Consider the following 7,793-nt stretch of genomic DNA (forward strand, 5'->3'; position numbering starts at 1 on the left):
GACTGCCTAGAATTGATACGTAGCCATGATGGCGAGAGTGTTAGCGTCTAGCCTATGTGCACCTGGCTGCTGGCGACTGGTGTGTAGCTGGATGAGGCATCGGTGGCATTTACGTTTTGTTTTAGTGGTGATTATGTTCTGATGTTTTATGATTTCATTGCGTTTCATGTTGTTTTATTTTAACCGTTTTAAGCGTTATTAGGCTAGCATTGCGTAATTCCCGTTAGCTTGCCAGCCGGCCCTGGAAATGACGCCCCCACGTCATAACGCCTCTAGAACGGCAACTGACGCCGTCGCCTAGGTTACGTCATCCAATAAAAAAGCGTCGCAGAAAAGAACTATGGCAAAAATATTTAAAACCTTATATTGCGCATGATTGTGCCGAATGATTGATTGGTTGATGTTTTGCGTTGATTTAAAGACATGCCATCGCGAGTTTCAAGCATTACAAATCAAATTTTTACAGCGTAAAATCAGGCTCCTGGTGATGGTGAAGGTCAGGAGGGGACGGGGGCACCCGCAAACTTCAGCAGACCATCCATCCATCCATCCATCCATCCATCCATCCATCCATCCATCCATCCATCCATCCATCCATCCATCCGTCCGTCCGTCCGTCCGTCCGTCCGTCCGTCCGTCCGTCCGTCCATCCGTCCATCCATCCATCCACCCATCCACCCATCCATCCATCCATCCATCCGTCCGTCCGTCCGTCCGTCCGTCCGTCCGTCCGTCCATCCATCCATCCATCCATCCATCCATCCATCCATCCACCCGTCCGTCCATCCATCCATCCACCCGTCCGTCCGTCCGTCCGTCCGTCCGTCCGTCCGTCCGTCCGTCCGTCCGTCCGTCTGTCCGTCTGTCTGTCTGTCTGTCTGTCTGTCTGTCTGTCTGTTTGTTTCTTTTGTTTGTTTGTCTTTTTTGTTTGTTTGTCTCTTTTGTTTGTTTGTTTCTTTGGTTTGTTTGTTTGTTTGTTTGCTTGCTTGCTTGCTTGTTTGTTTCCGTACTCTGAGGGCCGTCCAGGCGCTACAGAGATGGCGGGATACACAAATACAAACAGAAACGAACAATAATAAGCAAGTAATGGGCAAAATGGTAAACAGTTTCAGGTTATACAGTCAAAAGGTGCGGTCTGAAAAAAGGAATGATTTGCAATTGATAAAACCGAGGCCATAACAAGGTGGTTTCTGCCTCCCTGGGGCACAAAAGAATCATAAGAGATACCTCAATATCATATCAACAGAAGGTTCAATTCGGCTTTGGCCTTCACATTCTCAGAAGGTTATAATCACTCCAGGGATTTATTCGGTTGCACTGCGCGTTTGACTTATTTATCCGTATCACCTGTTAATACACTTCCATCCATTGCTCCTGTGATGAAACTTTAGTCAGTCGAAGAAATAATACCGCTAAACTCTCACGAACTCCAAGGATGGCACGTACATACTACTGGCATAAGTTCAACCGGTAAAGGAGCTCTCAAAATTACAATCATAAAGCATTAATCCATTAATTGGAAGGTTATTCGGCCATCTGAGCGGTGCTAACATTTAGTTATATTTATATGTATAGTGAACGGTAATAGCGCCACCATCACCACTGAATGCCGCACTGGACTTCCAGACTAAAAAAACTGCTTCGTCGACAGATTCTGCGTTGCGTGACGCTGCCTCCAACTAAATTACGCTGCCAGATGCACGCATATATGCAAATAGATGCTCACCAAGAAAACCGAGCCAGGAGACGCTTAGAAGGCATAATTAAGGAGATGAAGGGGATGTTCTAGCAACGCAGCTAGAGCGAGTTAAAAAACCGTGAGGCGTACACGTACGCTTCAGTTGCCACCACCATTTTTTTTTCTTAATTAAGACGGGGATTAGTTTCCCACTCAAATTAATTAGGCGTACGCCCTGTGGACGCTAGCGTGCGACTACTCACCGTGCGTGGCTATGCGGCTGTCTTGGCTTGGCTTCGAGCACACCTGGACGGACTTCGGCATATTCACCTTTCTTTTTTTCTTCTTCACTTTCTTGTGGTATCGCTTGAGTACACTAGCGAGTATTCGTTAGAGGCAACGAAGCATTCTTTGATATATAGCCTGACAAAGGAAGCTGTCCCTGAACGTGCAACGTCTGAAGTTGTGTTTCTTCGGTGTAACGGACTGGAAAACTTCGGTGGAAACAGCGAAAAAGTTTCGTGCGATCACTAAGGCGAGTTATAATTTTTTTGGGGGGCGCTGCAAGCACTGTAAGCGCGCCGTGTTGCTGCCTGAAGCACAAAAGCAACCTTTTATCACTCCCTTTCCCTCTTATTCTCCTCTCCCGCGTAATTCACCTAGGAAAGCTCCCGCCGCTATTCCGTACATCATAGATTGGAAACCTCTAAAAGTTCGATGGATCCAAAGGCAGCGCAGACAAGTTTGTTAAATGCTGCAACAAACATATTATTACGACGCGAAAGAACTGAAACAAACTTTTCGTTCTCCGCGGCACAGCTTGTGCACAGAACTTGGACAAGTAGTAGAAGTGGCGAAGTAGCCGCAGGATAGCGCCAGTCGCGCGCTGAGAGAAAGAAAAGGTTGAGGTGGGCTTGCTTCTTCGATCGTCGGAAAAGGACCTATTCAAAATTGAGGACGACTCAGTGGGCAATGGAACGGAAGATGAAAGAAAGGGGAAACGTTAAGGGACAAGAAAAGTGTGGAGTGGGTCAGGGAACAAACGCGTGCTGAGGATATATTAGTAGAAATTAAGAAGAAATGGGTGTGGGCAGGGAATGTAATGCAAAGCCAAGATAACCGTTGCTCATTAAGAGTAACAGAGTGGATCCCTAGAGAAGGCAAGCGTGACAGTGGGCGGCAGAAAGTTAGATGGGCAGATGAGATCAAGAAGTTTGCGGGAATAAATTGGTCGCAGTTAGCACAGGACTGGGATAAATGGAGATCTGTGGGAGAGGCCTTTGCCCTGCAGTGGGCGTAGACAGGCTGATGATGATGATGATCGGCTACACCTGTAACTATATCATACCTACATCTTTACAAGACGACCGCGTTTTTTCCCGAAAATTGTCAGGTCGCGTGAGAAATGTCTCATGCATACGTATTGTATAGGGAGGTTGCGTTCGCGTTTGTCTGAGGTTTTCAGTGAGGTTCCAACAGGTGCAACGAAAGTCTTCAACGGTGCACAGGCTAAGTCGATTTAGACAGTTTCGTTTTGGCGCTATATTTCTGATACTTTTTCGCTTTCGCCGCCTTCGGGTCGACATTTTTTTTTTTTTTTTCATTTTAGTTGTCGGTGGTTCGCAGCAAACTTCTGCGACTAGACCACGGAGACAAAAGGCACCGCGTGTCGTTGTTATTAAAATTCATCACAACCTTCGGCCTGTGCCCGATATGATCAAAGGGCTTCTTTCCTTTTCTTTGTGGGCTCTTGCTCTACACCCCTTGCCAAAATCCCGTGCATGCTAACCATAAGACTAGGCATAGCGGAAGGAACATCTGATTTTTGCATCTCTTTTGTATTGGTACTTTGCTACAATACATCTTGCTTTGTGCCTGGGGTCCTTACACACATACATGCACACGCACACACATGCGTACACATACACAGACACGCATGCAAGCGCACACGCACGCAGGCACACAAACAGACACGTGTGTGTGTGTGTGTGTGTGTGTGTGTGCGTGTGCGTGCATGCGTGCGTTTGTCCGCAACATTCCGCGGAGGTTTTCTTTTACATCATACTTTCGAAGTCGGACAAGCGATAATTAAGGCGGGAAAAAAAAGAGAGCGTGGGTGATTCGAAAGCCGCTGCACGCATTTTACTTTTCATAGTCCGCGCAGAGCTTTGCCACTTTAGCGAAGGAAATGAAGCGGAGCTAAGCGCATTATAATAACTTATCTCGTGTATGCTTTCGGGCTCTGGCTTTGGCTACGGCTTTTCGCCATAAAACGGCTTCCCGAGAAAACGCGAGAGGGGATTTGGGAGCGGGCGCACGGGAAATACTGACTGGAGTGGCTACAGATTTAGGTAGGCGTGGAATAAGGCTGGGACGCGGGGATGCAACAAAAAGAAAGCCTTAAGTCAACAAACCGTAATGGGCCAAGCCAAGCCAAGAAAAGCACCCTGAACGCCGCCTGACAGGTGGGAGAAGGCCCACGTTTACGAAGCCCTGGGCGAACCATTGGAGGCGATAATGGAGTGACCCAAGCATCGTCATTAGAATTTTATAATATTTTTTTATATTTCTTTACGCAGAATGTATAATCTTGCCTTTCGAGAATTTTGTTTTTGTGAGTTTGGAATTTCCTATTGCTCGTTGAAAGCGCCCCCCCCCCTTTTTTCAGTTCGTTCCGCGTGAAAGCAAAACGCTAGCGGATTCAAGTCTTACCATTTTTTCGGCGGTAGGGTAATTTCCCAATTCCCCCGCGCGAACCGCTAAATGTGCACGATGCCTTGCGGACTTCGTTATTCCTTCGGCTACGTTAGGGGCATTCGCGTAACTATTTTAAAGCTGCCAACACGTTGTAGCAGGAAAAAGCAAACTTCACGGCGATTTGTTTTTTGAAACAGCCTCACAGAATCTTCTTGTAATAGATAGTTTTTATTACATGACAAAAATAGGAGAGCTTGGTGCCAGATATGGGCGCTGGATGCTTCTCACGTTATTTTTAGTGAGACTTAGAGGGGGTAACAAAATACCCCCCCCAACCCCCCCGTAAACACAAATTGTGGTGGAACACTCAAAACAAAACAAAAAAAAACTGTGGTTGATTTCTGCGTCATAGGAATCGGTAAAACACGAAAATGAAATGTGCAGCGAAATCTTCTGCGAAATGAGCATGATTTGCGGGTCGGCGGCTGTCTTGTGGGTGTGCTTGGCGAGCGACGTCCTCCTGGCGGATCGCTTCGGCAAAGGTGTACTGGCGTCATTTCCGTGGCGGATATGACGTAAGCGAAATCTTGGTGTATCCCGGCCCAAAACACTTCCGTGTTAACATATAAAACCAGAAAACCAACAACCCTAAGTCTTTACGTAGTTTTTAGAACTAAAGGTTGCTTCCCCGCAAGAAAACCCTATTTGCAGGGTGCACCCTTTACAGGCCGCTTGCTTCGCTTCGTTGTACTGGTGTAATTTCGGTGACGGATATGACGTCGGCGAAATATTTGTGGATCTCAGAATAAATCACTTTCGTGTTAAAACAATTTGTCCCTTAAAATACGCGCAGTTGTACACTGTGGCTCACGTTGAGCATAAAGAACGGCATGAAGTGGTATTACATCGAAATCATTGCAGCGAACAAGGACATCCGCAACGACGTTTGACATCTGAGGACCGCATCAGAAATAATAAGGTCCCAGACTGCGACTGGACTCCAAAAAATTAAAGCAGTTCCACTTAATGTGAAAGCTATGAAGTGCTGAGCAGTGATTTGCCACATAGGCTGTGGCGCTCTCTCTCGACTAGTTTCACTATCAGCACGGCATTGATACCGAAAGTAGTCAAGGGATGGTGTCGAATTACCTGAAAAGGCCTATAAAAAGACACTGGATGGAGTTTTTATTAATTTGTGGTAATAAATGCGTCAATTCATGACGTCTTCCTTATTTAATATTATTCTGTACCTACTTGCGGCGTAGCGACGGCAACCTCTGTGTCAACGGGGCAGCGCAAAGGTCGCTCCGGACACTTCACATATGAGTAACGTGTGCCCGTGGGGTCCAATGGGTTTGGCATCGGCTTCGTAACGCCAGGGACGTATGTACGATCCCGACTAGGGGAAGCGGCGACGTTTTCGAAGCCTCTGTTTGGGTGTGTGACACCACGTGACTACAGTGGCTAGATACCGTGATCCCGGACGAGCTAAAACGACAAGTCGGGCCCCTACACTGCTTCGCACTTAAAGATGCGTCCCTGTACTATCGTGATAAATTTAAATATGAACAACGGGGCGCGTGGCTTCCAGTACATGCCATGCATCCTCGCGACGCGCCGCATATGCGCAGTGCGAACAAGTTACAAGAGCTTATGTCCAACGTTGATATCTAACCACCGTCGTTCGGTGTGTGAGCGTTTTGGTTTGTCTTCCCACCGCGTTGGGCGCCCGCTCACGCAAGCGTTATCTAACTTTGTTGCTGCGATGAGTGAATACGGCGAACGCAACCATATTCCTTTATCAGATGCGAAACATCTCTTGCTCGGGGCTGTGTCTCTCCCTCCCTCGTTGTCCGCCGTCCGCACTCCACTGCGCATGCGCGTCTCTTCAGCCCTGTCAGCGTTTGGGCTGACGTCAGCGCAGTCCACTATAAAAAGAAATAGTTCGGCGGCGCCGGTTTCGATCCCATGACTCTATGGCCGCAACGGGAGGTACGTGGCGCTCTTCCCAGTGCGCTACAAACCGAGACGGGAGCATGTGCTACGAACGCGCCTTATGTCCTTCACTCGTTCAAACTACGTCACGAAGCTACTGATACAACGAAGGCACGCGAAGCTGAGCGTCAAGGGAAACGACGAACTGAAAACTAATAGGAACTTCAGCCGACCCCATGGCTGCTTCGCATACTACTCAGGGTTCCCCTACGGGAAGATGGTGTAATTTTAGATGCGACGCTGAGAGGAACATCTCTTGGCGGCGGCCCTGTGTGGCGTGCGTCGGCGTCCGCGTCCGCACAGCTGCGTCTCTCCTCCGCTCACCCCCTCTGCTCTCTCCGATAGCGAACACTCACTCTCAACATCTGCGGGCGCGTGGCGCAGCGCACTCTCACTCCGCCGGTGGGCGGCGCTGCGCGCTGTGCGCATGTGCAGTTCTTTCTCTCCCGTGATCTCCTCTCCTTCGGGCGCGCTGCGCATAGAAGCGGAGTGCCGCGCTCCGGCCGGTCTCTCAGTCAAAGGTCGTCCGCGCTCTTGCCGTACCCGACGATTGCTTGATGCGACGCCAGTGGAACTCCCTTCAGCGTCGCATCGCACCAGGGTTCCCGCGAGGGGAGGTGGGCGTAATTTTTTGTTTATATTTCGTGCTGAGCGCTTAACGGATAATGGAAACACGATGGTCTTTCCATATCAGGGTTGGTCACGAACTCTCGTAACTTGTTCGTACTGCGCATACGCGGCCCGCCGCCAGGATGCGCGGAATGTACTGAAATCCACGCGCTCCGTTGTTCGTATTTCAATTTATCACGATAGTACAGATGGTAAACCAGCGAAGCTGGTACGTGCGGCCAGTGTTTTACGTGTGACGCGTGGCCTGCCCATTTCGAAGTAACGTGCGGCCGGTGTGAGCCATTTCCACGTTGACGCGCTGCTCCTCCCGCCGCACCACCCACCGTGGCCGCTTGAGCTGAGATTCATGCACTAGCTCACTGCGCGCCCTTTGCTGCCAGAGGGACTCCTTTTCGTTCTCTCTGATGACCCTCTCTCTCTTAACAGCGTGGGTAGGGGTGAGAGTATAGCTACGTCATCACCTATAAACCCAGCCGATCTGTCTCCGCTTGCTTCTACCTCCACTTCAGTCTTTTCTTTCGCACATGCGCCCGGCATCGCACCGAACGGGTTTCTTGCGTACACGGGACCACTGTATTTCCCTCTCGCCTGGCCATTTTAAGCTTCGCTTTAAAATACCAAGTTATTTTAGCAGTGGCGCTTTATTGTCTACACGTCTATACGTACAAGCTAAGAAACTGGCCTTCCGTCCAAAGTGATTTCGGTTTCAAGCGCCGCATTCATTCACCTGCCCGCAGAAGAATTTATGCTCGCTATTTTCAATTTTCCCGCAAGAAACTTGATACTTTGGCTT

This window comes from Haemaphysalis longicornis, unplaced genomic scaffold (genome assembly GCF_048455015.1).
Source record: "Haemaphysalis longicornis isolate Haplotype H1 unplaced genomic scaffold, Haemaphysalis longicornis Haplotype H1 scaffold_6, whole genome shotgun sequence".
Classification (NCBI taxonomy): domain Eukaryota; kingdom Metazoa; phylum Arthropoda; class Arachnida; order Ixodida; family Ixodidae; genus Haemaphysalis; species Haemaphysalis longicornis.